Source organism: Ricinus communis, chromosome 2 (genome assembly GCF_019578655.1).
Source record: "Ricinus communis isolate WT05 ecotype wild-type chromosome 2, ASM1957865v1, whole genome shotgun sequence".
In the NCBI taxonomy this organism is placed as follows: domain Eukaryota; kingdom Viridiplantae; phylum Streptophyta; class Magnoliopsida; order Malpighiales; family Euphorbiaceae; genus Ricinus; species Ricinus communis.
In genome coordinates this window covers 32,813,793-32,831,969 of record NC_063257.1, presented here as the reverse complement: position 1 = coordinate 32,831,969, position 18,177 = coordinate 32,813,793, and the positions used below count along the sequence as shown (strand labels likewise).

Genomic DNA, 18,177 nt, shown 5'->3' with positions numbered 1-18,177 from the left:
TGTTGCTATTTATTCTGCTGCCTGGTCGCATTTCCCATATAATCAACCTGTTCATGGTCAGCAGAAGACGATGAAGAAGAAGCAAACATACCTCCTGCATTACAATTTGTACTATAGTGCGAGCCACCATAAAACTCGCAGCCAAGCTGTGCTGCATGGACCGGCATCTAGAGCTGGTCGATCTTCTTGGCCAAAAGCTCCACCTGAGCTGCCAAGGCTGATGTAGAATCTACCTGGTTCACCACTCCTTACCGTCCTAGCCTACTCCTAGAAGACTGCCACTGACATGTGTTCATAGCCATCTCCTCAATTAAGTTATGGGTCTCCTCTGATGTCTTACAATTGATGTCCCTACCTGCAGCTGCATCTACCATCTACCTCATGGCTGAGTTCAAGCCACTGTAAAAGGTCTACACCTGCATCCATAATAGCAAACCATGGTGTGGGCAACATCTCAGCAAGTCCTTGTACCTCTCCCACCCATTACACATGATCTCATCATCAAACTGCACAAAAGAAGAAATATCGCTACAGATCTTTGCAATCTTAGCAGGAGAAAAGTACTTATAAAGAAATTTCTCAGCCAAATAACTCCAGGTGGTGATAGTGTTAGCTGGTAAGGACTGTAGCCATCTCTTTGCTCTATCACTCAAGGAAAATAGGAACAGCCTAAGCCGAATGGCATCATCGGTAGTCCCATTTATCTTGAAGGTATCATAAATCCCCAAACTGTACACTCTACTGCACCATCTGAATGATATTTGGCTTAATTTTAAAATTATTTGCTGCAACAAGTGGCCTCAATATACTGGTGTTTATTCCTTCCAGGGAAGGTCTAGCAAACCCGTATATCGTCCTATTGGCTTCAGCGACATTTTTGTTGTCATCTCCTATATTTACTGGTGTATGACAGGTGATAGGCTATTTACGTAGCTACAATCTAAGGCAGTGAACCTATCGATGCAGATAGCACTAACGGTGAGTATCAAGGTCATATTCTCGGGTAAGGGTGATCCTAGAACTACTACAGCGTCTTATGATATCTAATCCTAACAAAATCAATAAAGTTGCTACTCTATGACTAAATGTAAGCAAGTGGTTAACTAGGTGTCACACTGAAAGGATTTAGTAAAACAATCAAAGGAAAAAGCAAACCCAAGGGAACCTAAGCTAGTTAGATTTTAGTGAAGATAGAGATTATATTAATTACCAATTGCAATTACTCATGGACGAATTCTTAACTGAATTTGGTTTCCCTCTCGAGATAACCGAATTTCTAAACCTAAGAACCTAAAGTTGGAATCTCTTCCTAACGATCGATTATTAAATTAGCATAAAGCTTTATCCCGCCTCTATTAAACTTTGTTAATTCTTAATCCGACTAGTCAATTACCCTTATCTCTAAGTGATCATTAACCAGTTCTTGCTATTTGAATTCTCAATTACTAAATGAATTTCTCAATTACATCAAGCAATCTAAATACCACAACTCACAACGTCTCATGGATAATGTGATTTCTCATTAATAATGAAAGCAAGAAGAGATAAGCATTGATAATCAAAATCTCATAAGCATTAAAAACAATCCAACAACATAGGAACCCAATGGGTTTATCAAATTTAGTTACTCATACTAATAAGCAACATAAAATAAATAACAAATTCAGAAAAGTAAATTAAAGGCATGTACACCCTTCTTCTTCAAGTTGGATGAAAAACCCTAAATTCCCAATTCCGAATGATGAACCCTAAATTGTCTCTTGAATGCCCCAAATCTCCTCTTGATCTTCAATTTGATGTTAAAACTAATGTAATCCTTCCTTCAATAGATGAAATTGTCTTCTAAAGTCGAGTATTGAAGTCTAGAAAAAGATCGCTTATGCTTGTATATGTGAAATCAAATCAGAAAATTGAACCCTAGTTGAATAAATTGCATTTGCCTATATAATTCTCACAGCTCGGCCGTGGTCAAGCCCGTGCTGATCAGCATGGACGGAGTCCAGGCTGTGCTGGATCTCCGAGTCCCGCTACTTAGGGTTTCTTCCTAGTCGTGCCCTCGTCGGTGTTGAGCCACCAAGGGCCATGATGGAGGTTGTGGTAGCCATAAAAACCGTGCCAAAGTGACACTCTTGAGGGTCATGTTTTGATGGTTCAGCACGGCTAGAGTCTAGGCCGTGCTGAACCTTTGAAAATAAGCCTTAATCAAATCTTGATGCAATCCTATCCATTCTTGAACGTATCGCTATTAAGATCACTTAAACACTGCTAATGAATGTCTATGAACACCTGAAACATGAAAAGAACCAAAACACGGGTGATTCTAGCATAAGACGTGATAAATATACACAAAAAACACGAGTAATTAGGTATATAAATATGTATAGAACATTGAACATCAATAGGAATCTCTATCTGCTTGTCCTCCTTTTCTACGTCTAATCGCTTCCTCAGCTGCCTAAAGGATTACTCTGGTTCAGGCAAAGGGTCTATTGGTGCAAGATTAGAACTCCTGGTCATACACTACCTGAAATGAACAAGGCAGCAATAACCAAAACAAATAAATAATAAATAAATAAATAAAAAGTAATGACGAATACAGAAAAGAAAGTGATGCTTATGCAACTACAACTAAGATAGTGAACCTATCGATGCAGCCTAGCACAATGGCAAGTATTAAAAACATCGTATCCCTCGGGAAAGTGAAATCTTAGAGCTACTACTTCGTTCCTTGTTATCTAGCCTAATTAATAACGGAGGTTTCTAGATTTACTAATCACTAAAACTAAATTCTAATGATATGCATTGTTTTATACATGTTTATATGCCCGATTACTTTCATTTTTGTGCATAGTTATCTTGTTTTATGCTAGAATCACCTGTGTTTTGGTTCCTTTCATGTTTCAGGTGATTATCGATGGAAATTATCAGTAATCGAGGGAAATACATGCAAATACGAACCAGAATCCATCAAAATTAAGCAAGGGCTACCATTTCAAGGTGGAGCACGGCCTGGACTCAGGCTGTGCTGAACCATCAATAATTGACCCTCAAGAGTGTCATTTTGGCACAGTTTTCGAGGCCACCACGGCCTCTATCACGGCCCATGGTAGCTCAGCATCAGCGAGGACACGGTCAGGAAGAAGACCTAATTTGCGAGACTCGAAGGTCCAGCACGGGCTTGACCACAGCCGTGCTTATCAAATTATTTTATTTAGGGTTCAGTTTTCTGACTTGATTTTTCACATACATGTACGAGCCACCCTTTCCCACACTTTGATATTCGATTGAAGATCAAGAGTGGATTTGGAGGCATTCAAGAGGCAATTTAGGGTTCATCATTCAGATTTGGGGATTTAAAGTTGTTCATCTGACTTGAAGAAGAAGGGTGTACATGTTTTCAATTTGCTTTTCTGTGTTTGTTCCTTACTTTGTGTTACTTATTAGCATGAGTAGCTAGAACTGTTGAACCCATTGGGGTTCCTATGTTGTTGGATTGCATTTAATATTGTGAGACTTTGATTATCAATGCTTATTTTCTTCTTGCTTTCATTATTAATAAGAAATCGCATTATTCATGAGACGTTGTAAATTGTGATGTTTAGATTACTTTATGTAATTGAGAAGTTCATTTAGTAATTGGAAATTTGAATAGCAGGAACTAGTTAATGATCACTTAGATATAAGGGTAATTGACTAGCCGAATTAAGAATTAAAAACTCTTAACAGTAGTGGATTTAATCTTAAGGCTAACCTAAAATCAATCATTAGGAAGAGATTCCATCGTTTAGGTTCTTAGGTTTAGGGATTCAATTTTCTCGAGAGGGAAATCGAATTCAATTTAGAATCCACCCACGGGTAATCACAATTGGTAATCAATATAATCTCTACCTTCACTAAAATCCAACTAGCTTAGGTCCCCTTAGGTTTGCTTTTTCCCTTGATTGTTTCACGAAATCTTTTCAGATTGTTGACATTTAATTAATCATTTAGCTTGCATCTAGTCATAGAATAGTAACTTCATCGATTTTGTTAAGGTTAGATAATATAAGAAGCTACAGTAGTTCTAGGATCATCCTTCCCTGAGAATACGATCTTGATACTCGCCATTAGTGCTAGTCTGCATCGATAGGTTCACTGCCTTAGATTATAGCTACATAAATAGCCTATCAAGTTTTTGGCGCCATTACCGGAGAACTTTTGTATGAACTAGAATGAATTTGTGTTTGTGCTAATCTAGCCATTTTTATTTTCTATCTTTTCATTTCTTTTTATTCCTTATTATTTTATTCAGTTCTGTGTTCTTTGGTTGCTACCTCTTAATTTCAGGTAATTTATGACCAGGAGCTTTAATTCTACTCCTGTAGACTCTCTTGCTGAACCAGAGCAGTCCCTCCATCTTTTGAGGAAGCGTATGCTAGAAGAAGAGGAGGCGCAAATAGAGATTGAAGCCCTTATGAATAAACCAGCAGGGATGGGAGACAACAACCAGGCTGTAGATGAAAATAGGACAATGCACGAGTTTGCTAGACCTTCTCTTAAAGGGACACAGACAAGTATATTGCGACCACCTGTGGCAGCCAATAACTTCAAAATAAAGCCGAACATGATACAAATGGTCTAAAATAGTGTATAATTTAGGGGACTATCGAGCGAGGACCCAAACGCTCACATCACCAACTTCTTGGAGATCTGCGACACCTTCAAGATAAATGGAACAACTGATGATGCCATTCGGTTGAGGCTGTTTCCTTTTTCTTTAAGGGATCGAGCGAAATGATGGCTGCAGTCACTCCCAGCCAACACTATTATGACATGGAGATCTTTGGCTGAGAAGTTTTTGTATAAGTACTTTCCTTCTGCTAAAACTGCTAGATTGAGAAATGATATATCTTCTTTTGTGCAGTTTGATGACGAGAGCATGTATGATGCTTGGGAGAGGTACAAAGACTTGCTTAGATGTTGCCCGCACCATGGACTACCAGTATGGATGCAGGTTCAGACCTTCTACAGCGGTTTGAACCTTGTTATTAGGCAGATGGTAGATGCTGCAACAGGTGGGACCCTGAACAGTAAGACGTCGGAGCAGGCGTAAAATCTGATAGAGGAGATGGCCATGAACAACTACCAGTGGCAATCCTCTAGGAGTCGGCCAGTCAAGTAGTGAGTGGTCAACCAGCTAGACTCCACAGCAGCCTTGGCAGCTCAAGTGGAGCTTCTGACCAAGAAATTAGACCAACTTCATATGCCGATTCATGCAGCCCAGATAAGTTGCGAGTTTTGCAGTAGCCCGCACTATGGTGCAAACTGTAATGCGGGAGGTATATTTGCTTCACCTTCCATTTCTTCATCCTTTATTGTTTCTGCTAACCTTGAACAAGTAGACTATATGGGTGATGCACCTAGATAGCAGAACAACTCGTACAATAATACATACAACCCCAGTTGGTGCAATCATCCTAACTTCAGTTAGAGGAATAACAGCACCCATGGACTACCGGGTTTTCAGAGGTTGCATCAGCAACGGCCACAGCTGCAAGCTGGTCCACCCCAACTACCTCCACCTTAAGAGAAGAAGCCTAATCTCGAGGAGTTAGTGATGAAATTTTTGTCCTCTACCGACAACAAATTTCAGCAGACGAACATCGTACTTAGGAATCAATAGGCCTCCATTTAGAATTTGGAGAACTAGATAAGCTAAATTTCTAAGATATTGGCTAAGAGACAGCTAGGGACATTCCCCAGCACTACAGAGTCTAACCCAAGGGAGCACTGCAAGGCTATCACCTTGCGGTCAAGTAAGCAGTTCTTTAGTTCCTTACCTGTAGCTAATGATGATGATGTTGTTGTGCAGGATGAGCCTGGTAGGAAGGAACCAAAACTTGAGGAGATAGAGCCTGTGAGAGCTGAGGACAAGAAGAAGAATTCAATGAAGGAGTACCAGCCACCTATCCCGTATCCTGCTCGACTGAGGTAGAAAAAGGTTGACCAGTAATTCGGTAAGTTTCCAGACCTTTTTAAACAACTGCGCATTAACCTTCCTTTTTTTGAGGCTATTTCACAAATGTCGAAGTACGTGAAATTTCTGAAGGAGTTATTGAGCAACAAGAGGAGACTGGAGGTTTTGGGATTGGTGACCCTAAATGACGAGTGCTCTGCCATTCTACAAAATAAGGTGCCTGTTAAGAGGCGTGATCCAGGGAGTTTCACTGTACCCTGTGTCATTGGTGAATTACCTATTAGTGGTACATTAGCTGACTTAGGAGCTAGTATTAGTTTGATGCCCACTAGCTTGTTTGATAAACTTTATTTGAGTGAGCCGAAACCCACTAGGATGAGCATTCAATTAGCCGATAAGACTATTAAGATTCCTAAGGGTATAGTTGAGGATGTACTTATTAAGGTAGACAAGTTTATATTTCCTGTAGATTTTATTGTAATGGATATGGAGGGTGAGAGTGTTGTGCCACTAGTCTTAGATAGACCTTTCCTTGCTACATCTAGGGCCGTTATTGATGTTTATAATGAGAAGCTCTAACTTAGGGTAGATGACGAAACTATCACCTTCGACTTAGCGACTTCCATGAGACATTCCCTAGACCATGATGATATTGTTTTTTCTATGGATGTCTTAGATGATTTTGTTGAGTCTCATATGTAGGAAATTTTGCTTGATGGCCCTTTGTAGGTTGCATTGCAGGGAGATAAGAGGGAGTTGTCCAACGAGCAAGTGTTGGAACAACTCACTTGTTTGCTAGCTAGTGAGCCCAGCCGTTCTACTGACCCATTTGCTTCTCTTGACAGGTCAGATGTGCAGAAGGTGAAACCTTGAATTGAGGACCCTCCATTCCTAGAGTTGAAGGAACTACCCAAGCATCTAAGTTATGCCTACTTAGATGAGGCAAAGAGGCTGCCAGTCATTATTACAACAGACTTGACTCATGAGGAGAGGGAGATGATGCTATCATCTCTCAGGAAGTACCCTACGACCTTCACATACAAGATTGCGGACATCCCTAGAATCAACCCCAGTTTTTACTCCCATAAGATCCCGATGGAGGATAGTTTCAGGCCAGTGGTGCAGCCACAAAGACGACTTAACCGAAATATGAAGGAGGTGGTGAAAAATGAGGTAATTAAACTTCTTGATTCAGGTTTAATTTCCTCCATATCTGATAGCTCATGGATGAGTCCTGTGCAGGTTATACCAAAGAAAGGAGGGATGATTATGATAAAGAATGAGAAGGATGAATTGATACCAACAAGGATGGTAACCGGTTTTTGGGTTTGCATCGATTATAGGAGGCTAAATGATGCAACCCGGAAGGACCACTTTCCCCTTCCATTTATTGTTCAGATGCTTGAGCGTCTATCAGGCTATATGTTCTACTGTTTTCTTGATAGTTTTTCAGGTTATTTTCGAATATTAATCACACCTGAGGACCAGGAGAAGACAAAATTTACTTGCCCCTATGGGACATTTGTGTACTAGAGGATGCCATTTGGGTTATGCAATGCACCTGCCACTTTTGAGATATGTATGATGGCAATCTTCCACAATATGATTGAGGAGTCCATGGAGGTTTTCATGGATGACTTCTCAGTGTTCGGTAACTCTTTCTCACACTGCTTGTCTAATTTAGAGCGCATGCTTGCACGATGTGTTGAGGCTAATTTAGTTTTAAATTGGAAAAAATGTCATTTTATAGTGAGAGGGTATTATGTCGGAGCACAAGATTTCACATGCGGGGATGGAGGTAGATATAGCTAAGGTAGAGACCATATCGAAATTGCCACCCCCTAGTTATGTTAAGGCTGTTAGGAGCTTCCTCGGCATATTAGTTTTTATAGGAGATCCATTAAGGATTTTTCTAAAATAGCTAGGCCTCTTACTCAATTGCTTGTTAAGGATGTACCTTTTGTGTTTGAATCGGATTGCTTACAGGCTTTTGAGTTATTAAAAAAGTTACTAACCACAGCTCTTATCATGGTTTCACCTAATTGGGGGCTGACTTATATGCGATGCTGACTATGCAGTTGGAGCTGTTCTTGGACAGCAGATCGAGAAGAAGTTTCGGCCTATCTATTATGCTAGCAAGATGTTGACAGACGCCTAAGAGCACTATACCACCACTGAGAAGGAGTTGTTAGATGTGGCTTATGCCTTCGACAAGTTCCGTTCATACCTTGTGCTATCAAAAACCACCGTTTATACGGACCATTCGGCATTGAGGTATTTGTTTGGGAAGAATGATGCTAAACCAAGACTGATTAGATGGATTATAATTTTGCAGGAGTTTGACATAGAAATCAAGGACAAAAAGGCCACTGAGAATTTGGCAGTGAAACACTTATCGAGGTTAGAGAACCCGAGCTTGGCGGCACTTGATGAGAGGGCCATTAATAATAGCTTCCCTGATCAGCATTTGTGTACATTGTAGGTATATACCAATTCCCCTTGATTTCCAGATTATGCAAATTATTTAGTTACAAAGGTCCTACAAAAGGGTATGACATATCAGCAAAAGAAGAAATTCTTTGCTGACTTAAAATATTGCATTTGGGAAGACCCCTTTTTGTTTCATGTTTGTGCAGATCAAGTGATTCGACGATGTGTATATAGGGAGGAAACTCTCAAAATCCTTAAACATTGCTATAAGGGACCAACTAGAGGCCATCAAGCGGTCAATCATACGGCTAGGAAGGTGTTGGATGCAGGATTCTACTAGCCTATAATATTTCAGGATGCGAGAACCTTTGTCCAAGTTTGCAATGCATGTCAGCGGTCAGGTAATATCTCTTCCCGTGATGAGATGCCCTAGACTAGTATACAAGTTGTTGAGATTTTCGATGTTTACGGCATCGACTTCATAGGACCCATTCCTTCTTCTTTTGGAAATAAGTATATACTTGTGACTGTTGAGTACTTTTCTAATTGGCCAGAGGCGCAAGCCTTCCCCACTAATGACGCCAGGGTAATTGCTAGGTTTGGTACACCTAAAGCATTGATTAGTGATAGGGGGATCCATTTCTGTAATACCCAACTTGAGAAAGTACTTAAATGCTATGGGGTCACACATCGGTTCTCTACACCTATCACCTACAAACTAGTGGGCAAGTGAAGGTAACTAATAAGGGTCTAAAACGTATTCTAGAAAGAATCGTGGGGACTAGTAGGAAGGATTGGGCTGATAAGTTAGATGATGCACTCTGGGCTTTTAGAATAGCATATAGGACTTCTATTGGCTTTACACCATATAGGCTAGTTTATGGTAAGACGTGTCATCTACCTATTGAATTAGAATACAGGGCCCTTTGGGCTCTAAAATCATGCAATTTTAGTATTGATTCTGCAGGTAAAGAAAGACAATGGCAGGTGGATAAGTTAGAGGAGTGGTGTCAAAAAGCTTATGACAACTCCATAATTTACAAAGCTAGGACGAAGAAGTGGCACGATCACCGACTGAAAGGCTCGAAAGAGTTCAAAGTTGGAGACATGGTTCTCTTATATAACTCGCGTCTTCGGTTGTTTCTAAGTAAGCTGAAGAGCCGATGGTCATTACCGTTCGTAGTCAAGCAAGTCTTTCCATATGACACGGTGGAGCTGCATCATCCGGAGAACGCAGACTTCAAGGTTAATGGACATAAGCTGAAGCACTATCACGAGAACTGGCTAGAAGTTGAGGAGCGAGTGAACATGGTGCTTTTCCCGCAAGAGTAGTCCGATATCATGTCCAGCTAAATGACTTGAGAACTAAAAAGAAGCACTTTTGGGAGGAATTCCCATATTTAGCTTTCTATTTTTTTTATTATTTTATCAGTCATTTGCATGTTTGATGGTAGTTAGAGCACTTGCTTAGTGACTAAACCTAATTGTTTAAAGCTAGGGTTTTAATAACTTAAGTCAGATTTTTGGTGATTGGTGAAGATGAACTTCTTTGTTTAATACATTTTTACTAGAATTATAGCCTAAATGTGTACGTATGTGTTTTGAATGCAGGTAGGGAGTTTGGCGGTTCGAGATGACGAAGAAAGGCTTGGATTTAGTGGTTCACCATGGTTTTCATGGGCATCACAGGTTAGATCCCCAGGCTGTGTTGATTAGCATGGCCGGTGTCCTATCCATGATAAACATGCACGTATAGAGTTTAGAAAATCAGTCGCCCACCACGGTTTTCGAGGCTACCACAGGCTACAACATCGGGCCATGCTGGTCAGCACAGCCGTGCCCTTGTCTGTGATGGACATGTACGTAACTCACACTCAAAATCGGTCGTCCACCATGGCTTCCGAAGGCACCACAGGTGGCAACACCAGCACGGCCACCCTCTCACCCGTGGTGACCTTGCACATGGATGATGCTTCAGGGTTCAGTACGGGCCGACTCCAGGCCTTGCTGACCCCCGTGACTATAAAAGCAAGCTATTTCAAACCTTTTCCAACTTTTTCCTCTCTAAAGTTCTAAGGTGCTTTTCTTCTTCTTCTCAATTTTTCTTACCTGTCACGGCAATTTCAAGTAAGTTTCTTTTCCTTTTACTTTTTATTTGGTTAAGTTTGATTTTTTATGTATTTCTTTTATTATTTAGGATATTTTGATATGCTCTTGTAGTTTTCAATATTTATTGCTTTGATTGGTTTATTTTTTTATTTTATTTTTATTTACACCACTTGAGTTTGATTTGGATTATTTTTCCCAGATTATTTAGGATTTCTCTTTTTTACCATGTAGTGCTCTTCTATTCACCTATTCACAGCTTGTTTGCCAAGCCCTTGTTATCCCCGAGCCAACTAAAGGATGGTCTTCACGACATAAACGGCCTTCACATGTCGTTGGTTCATCTATTAGTACAACTTTTGAGGCACCACCCACGACTACATTAAATGTGGTTCCCAGAGCTGTCTCATTCCCTTCGAATTTTATGGTTTCATATTGGAGTCCACTCAGTGTGATAGAGCACTGTCTCGCCATAGATCATCATTTTCCTCCAGAGTTCGTCTCGAGCAACTATACCCATGTAAGCTTTTGCCTTCTGCGTCTTCATCACTTTGGCTTTCCTGAAAAGGTTAGTGATATATATACAAATACAAGTTTAGAGGGATAAGTTCGAGCACGTACATCGACTGGTCGGGGCTGCAAGGAGATAGTTCTTCGTCCTTGGCAAGGATTGGCGGGTAAGAAAACAAATTATAATTTATGCAATAATGTATGTATCTATGCATGCATGAAATGTGTTAACTAACTCTCCTTTTTAGGTTTTCATCAAAGAGACCATGAAGGGACTGCAGGGGCAACTGGATGACCAACAACATCAATTTGACGCTCAGCAGCAATAGATTGATGCCTTGACCCTTTGTAGAAAAGACACATACATATATATATACTTATACACAAATATATGTATAAATATATATAGACACAATACATATATATAATACGTATATATATATATATATAATACATATATATACACATATATACACATACATACATATATATATATATATACAATATATATAATATGATTTCTTTTATTAATCTCTTTTAATAAAATTAACACTACATCACCAATCATTATAACAGCTAACAGTGTATACATATAGTACTATTATACTAAGATATAAAAGAATATTATACTAAATCACGTTAAAAAAATTATCGTAATGCTCAACGTAACATATTAGCATTATTAACTTATGATTATGTAGTGCTAGTATGACATTAATCATATTTATTAAATAATCTTGACTAATTTTATATCTTTTAACTAATTAATATGATATAAAAGAGTCGTATACTATATTGTTATGTAGTATAATTTAAATTTTGCCCTTAAATTTTTAATTTTAATTAATAGATCTCATTTTTACTATTAAAATCCTATATTAATAAGTATATGTGTTGTATTATTACGTCTAGAAATATAAGACAACTTTTAAAATTTGAATATATTATATAGTTTAATTTTCATTTTTTCAATATTAAAATTCAATATTTATATGAAAATAAAAGTATCATATATCAATTTAATAAATATTTTGTTAATAAATTAAAGAAACATATTACATGTAAATTAAAAATAAAATGATATATTTTTAAGCAAAACCATGTAGTTTTAAGTAAAACTACGTCGTTTTAAGGTAATCTACAAAACTACATAGTTTTGAGTAAAATTACGTAGTTTTGATGTACTAAACTAAAGAAAACCTAAATAGAATTACATAATTTTTGAGTAAAACTACATAGTTTTGATGTACCAAACTAAAGAAAACCTAAGACAAAGTAAACCCTAATTTTATTATCTTTCTCCTCATCTCAAACTTACATCAACTCAATCCTGTCAATGCCTCCACCATTGATCCTCTTTTTCACGCCGTTGTTCAGGCTTTTGTTATTGCCATTCACTCTTTTGTTGCCGTCATTCACTCTATTGTTGCAGTTGTTCACTCTCTTGATGCTGCCATTCACCTTGCCGCTGCTGCAGTCAACACCACCACTGCTACTATTCAAGGCGCGCCGCTGCTATCCACGCTATTGCTACTAGCGTCGGCCTTACTGCTATCGTAGTCAGCCGCTACTTCGTCTTAGGTAAGTTAAGTTGATACGAAAATGGTTTAGGTTACATTGAACCTATAAATGATTATATGTATTTATGTGTAAGGGCATGATTCATATAATTTCTTCTACTGATTTGTAGACTTTCTTGGTAAGTTGTATGCTTGCAGCAAGGTAATTGTATGATACAAAATGTGGGTAATATTAGGCTACAGTCTTTATTACAAAATGTGGGTAATTTTTTTCTTTTCTTATGCTTCGTGCATAATTTATCAACTAAAAGGGACTACTATCTTTATTCAAACCATGGATGTTCTTCACCTCATCATGGAGTGTGATTACAGCAATAGGACAAATACCAGTAAATATGACAAGTGTATTGACATAAAACCTTTATTAAATTGAGTGTTAAGTATATTGTTGTTGTTAAATGTTAAGTATATTGAATTCCAATGTGTTAGAAATAAATTAGCAATTTGTAATGTTAAGTGTATTGATGTTTGCTAAATATATGAGATATATTTAATTCTAATTTGTTGATTGTAATTTTATTTTTTTAGGTTGTAACATGTCAAATACAGATAATACTCTTGAATGTATAGATAGTTGTACACATTTTCAAGCTTTCGCAAGTAATGAAAATTCTCCAATTATACCTAGTATCCAACAACCTAGTGAAATGCCTCCTCCAAGTTCTGAACCTACTAATTCTAAAAAAAATTAATGTCTTTAGGTTCTAGAAAAAGAAAGCTAACATCTTCTGTTTAGGAACATTTTAAAAAGACTAGTGAAGATGGAAATGATTGGGCCAGTTGTCTTCCTTGTAAGATAAAACTCAAAGCCAACAGTAAAAATGGAACTAAGTCTTTACACAACCATTTGGAAAAGTGTGAAAAAAAAGAGTCAAGACATCACCAAAATGTTCGATAGGCAAAAGCAAATTTTAATTGGTAGAAACAATGAGGGAAAGGTTCAATTTGGAAACTTTACTTTTAATCAAGAAAATTCAAAAAAAGAATTGGCTAGTGCAATAATCATGCATGAATATCCACTCTCAATAGTGGATCATGTAGGATTTAGGAGGTTTGTTGCTAGTCTCCAACCTCTCTTTGAGATGGTTTCTCAAAATACTATCAAGAAGGATATATTGAACATTTATGATATAGAGTTCAATAAGCTATATAAAGAGTTGGATAATCTTAAGAGCTGAATAACTATTACTACTGATATGTGGATGTTAAATCAAAAGATAGGCTACATGTCCATCACATCACACTATATTAATGATTCTTGGTTGTTATAAAATCGAATTTTGAGGTATATTATTTTTTTATTTCATATTTGATATTAAGTAATTGCATCTAAATAAAATATTTAATATTATATTATATTTCAAAATATGCAGGTTTGTTTATGTGTCAGCTCCTCATACGAAAGAAGAGCTTGCAAAGCATTTGATGGATAGTTTATTAAGGTGGAATATTGACACTAAGATTTCCACTATTACTATAGATAATTGTGCTTCAAATGATGGTATAGTTTCTATACTCACATAAAATTGTATGATGATCTTTTGTGTGATGGTAAGATTTTGCATATGAGATGTTGTGCACAAATTTTAAATCTTGTGGTCAAAGAAGGATTCTCTATTATTGATGATGCACTTTTGAGAATTAGGAATAGTGTAGTATTTTGGTCAGTCACTCCTCATAGAATGGAAAAATTTGAAGAAATGGCCAAACAATTGAAAATCTCATGTGCTAAAAAGTTGTCTATGGATTGTAAAACCCGTTGGAACTCCACTTTTCTAATGCTTCAAACAACAATTGGATACAAGGATGTGTTTCCTAGATTGAAAATTAGGAAAAAACTTTACACTAGTGTACCTTTAGAGGATGATTAGTTATAGCTATAAAAGTTGCTGAAAAATTATAAGCTTTTTATACTGCTACTGAATTATTTTCAAGAAGAAAGTATCCAACTGCAAATTATTTTTTTATTTCCATTTGTCAGCTCAGAAATTCCTTGGTAGAGTGGATGGGTTATATGATGATGAGATTATTAGGAAAATGTCTGAAAAAATGTTTGCTAAGTTTGAAAAATATTGGAGTGTTATGCATATAGTTTTGGCTGTAGCTTTCATTTTGGACCCTCGGTACAAAATGAAAGTGGTGCAATATTATTTTTCTATGGTATATGGTGATAATGCATCTAAAGAAATTAATCAAGTCAAACAAACTTGTTATAACATGGTTAATGAGTATCAATCTAGAATGAATAAAATAAAACAATATGAGTCTAGTAGTGCAATTTCTTCCATTTCATTGTCAGAAGGTTAAATTTCTCAAAAGAAAGACTTTCACAACTTTGTTGCATTTCTTAGTTCTTCCTCTAGCAGTGAATATCTGAAAAGCGAGATGAATTATTATCTTGATGAGCTAGTTTTGCCTTGGATTCAAGATTTTGACATTCTTAATTGATGAAAAACAAATGGAATAAAGTATCCAACAATATAAACAGTTTCTAGATATTTTTTAGCGATTCTAATGTCTATTGTGGCATCTGAGTCTATATTTAGCACTAGTGGAAGAGTTATTAGCATTCATCGCAATAGGCTTCATCCAAATACTTTGGAAGCATTAACTTGTTCACAAAATGGGCTATGGACAAGTGTTAAAGGTGATAGAAAAATTCATTTCATGTTCTTTCTTTAAATTAAGTTTTATAATATACTCATCCTTATTTTAAACTTTTAGGATCTTGTTAAACTACAGAAGCAAGTTGTTTATGTTCAATTAAAGATGTTGAATTATGATGTGTATTTTCATGAAGTTTTTATTAGGTTTTATTTAAATATTTCTTATAATAATAGTTATAAATAGATAAAGTATTAATTTTTAATATGCTAATGGTGTTTTTTTTCAAATGTGGTAGATAAGCACTTTGAATATGAAGTTGGAAGATGTATAAATTGTAATAAATATTGCATTTTATTTAGTTTTTATTATTTGCAACATTATTTTAAATTTTATTGAATTTATGCTTGGTTTGTATTAATATATCAAATATTTGATGTTGAATACTTAGACTTGATTAGTTTATGTTTTGTAATTTTTATTTATTTTTATTAATTTAAATTATTGTAAACGAGTTCGGTAAACAGGTACCCATTTATTTACCCGAATATCCATATAAACAGATTTTAACGGGTAGGGTACCTGCTATCCATTTAAATACCCATAAAATTTATTTAATAGTCATTTAATCTAAACAGATTTTAATCAGGTTCGGTTAGTTTGCGGGGAATCCTATTAGGATTTAGGATGGGTTCGGATAACAAGAGTAGCTTCTTAAACGGATTTGGGACGGGTTTGGGTAATTATAATTTAAACGGGTTCGAATAGCATTAAATGGGCGGGTACCATATCTGTTGCCATCCTTACAAATGTATGGTGGTAAGAACCCTCAGGTTGTCACTGTGTATGTTGGATCTGCATGTCTTGTGCGATGAGGAATAGTCAACGTAGCTCCATGTATATGTTCTTTGGAGCTATAACCCATAAATAGAATGAAATGAAATAATGGTGAGCCTAGGGTGACCAACATAAATTGAATCAAAAATTGGGTAGGAATCTAGAGCTGGAACTGACTTGGGTAAATCTTTTGTTGATTGAAAAAGAGTTTCCAAAAAGTGTTATGTCTTAGGTGACCAGTTTCCTAAAATCCTTCTTTCTTAGTGGCTTGTATCACGACTCGATCTGTGGGCCCATGACCGGCACTAAAGAATGGGTAGGCCTAAGGCCACCAAGTCCTATAGTAAGCCTTACGAAATGATATTCAATAAAGTGCACATAAAAACATAATATTAATCCAGCCTGGGATGCTTACACAAATCTCTAACTGGTCATTGATAACAGTTCACGTTTTATTATAGACCAAGTTAAATATACATATCAAAGATACTACCGCGGGAAGTCTAGAACTTTTAAATTATTCAAAATACAAAAGTATAAATTCATTACAATAGGCCCGATGGAGAAGAAAGTCAGACTGTCAAAATACAGGACGGCGAAGAACTCTGACTGTCACCTGAAAAAAAAAATTGAGACTGTCAGCCTCAAGATTGAGTTAAAATCATATAACCCTGTAACTATTGTAGTCTCCTCAATATAATATTCACTAAATTAGTATATCATGTCATTTTGTATTAAAGTACAAGTCATGCCATAATTTAGAAAGAAAGTACATTTAAAGACTTATGGGATAAATGCCTCAACAGAACCCTAACCCCAAATGCTAGTAGCCTTTCGGCTCTCTTATTCCAATAGGTTTGGCTCCTAGAGCGAAGCTCAACCAGGGTCCTTAAATCCAGCCTGGACACTTGATTCCTAATTAAGCCGACGCCCAGAGAGCATTGCTCGACTAGGGACCTTTCTCCGGTAGTCAAGCTTTCACAACCCAGAGAGTTATACTTGACCAGGGCAATCCAAAACTAACCTTTGTTACCGGTCTCTGACTATTACCGGTGCGCACGCATTCCTGATGTAACCCATCAGGTGACATGTTCTACTATCGTCTCATCCTAATGTCACAATTACAATATTTATAAAAATCATAAATAGAATAATCACAGACCAACATAAATTATTCAATAACATACTGAGAATTAAAAATTTAGAAATCTCGGGATTAGCACGCATTCCTGATGTAACCCATCAGGTGACATATTCTACTCTCGTCTCATCCTAATGTCACAATTACAATATTTATAAAAATCATAAATAGAATAATCACAGACCAACATAAATTATTCAATAACATACTGAGAATTAAAAATTTAGAAATCTCGGGATTAGCAAACATGCAATTATTAAGTAGTGATAATAATACTAGTATTAAAATGACATTAATTAAAAATATCGAAAATAATGACATAAATTTACTGATAATAATACTAATACTATTCATGATAATTATCAATTAAACGAAATTACTTATAATAACGATAATAATAACCATATTAAATATTAATCATTAAACATCGCATTAAATTTAGACATTGCCAATGGTACAGTAATTATATGACTTTAACTCACAGTTCTGTCGTGCTTCGCAGTCCGCTCCTATGCCTCGGGTGGAGCTGGCACGATGGATTAATTATCTATTCACAAAAACACTCAGTTAATAGACATTCTTAAATTTCTCTATGCCTAGACCATTAGATTAAACTACCTAAAAAAAACATATCAGACTCGAGAATTCTATTGAAAATTCGGCAGAACCTCCTCTAAATTATGGACATTTACCCCCCGTACAACCGGTTGAGAACCTGCTAGAAACACTTCAAATATTTTGAAATCAACCAATGGGAGTCGAGCCACCAAAACTACATCATGTTTTCTGACTCAGCAACACACCACAGATCACAATTTACTAAATCCAATTAAATTTAAATTATCTATAATTGATAATTAATAGCAACAATATTTTTCTTAAATTATAACATAACTTTTGAGGTCCAAATAAAATTATACCCAGCCGAAATTTTAAATTTCACGCTTCCCGAAAACACGAGGTCTAGAAGCCGGTCCTGCAAAGGTGTCAAAATTCAAATACAGAAGCGCCTA

General features: G+C 36.6%; 1 long non-coding RNA gene and 2 other non-coding genes across 3 annotated transcripts; 2 read left to right on the top strand and 1 right to left on the bottom strand.

Annotated features, from left to right (window-relative positions):
* The first annotated feature begins 432 nt into the window (after positions 1-432).
* Positions 433-539, top strand: LOC112535273. The gene has a single exon (XR_003079437.2). It is a non-coding gene; the product is annotated as a small nucleolar RNA R71 (small nucleolar RNA).
* A 4,331-nt stretch (positions 540-4,870) lies between these two features.
* Positions 4,871-4,977, bottom strand: LOC112535274. Its single transcript, XR_003079438.1, has one exon. It is a non-coding gene; the product is annotated as a small nucleolar RNA R71 (small nucleolar RNA).
* Positions 4,978-12,246: 7,269 nt separating this feature from the next.
* Positions 12,247-14,213, top strand: LOC125369202. Its single transcript, XR_007214839.1, has 2 exons — positions 12,247-12,583; positions 13,956-14,213. It is a non-coding gene; the product is annotated as an uncharacterized LOC125369202 (long non-coding RNA).
* The last annotated feature ends 3,964 nt before the right edge of the window (positions 14,214-18,177 follow it).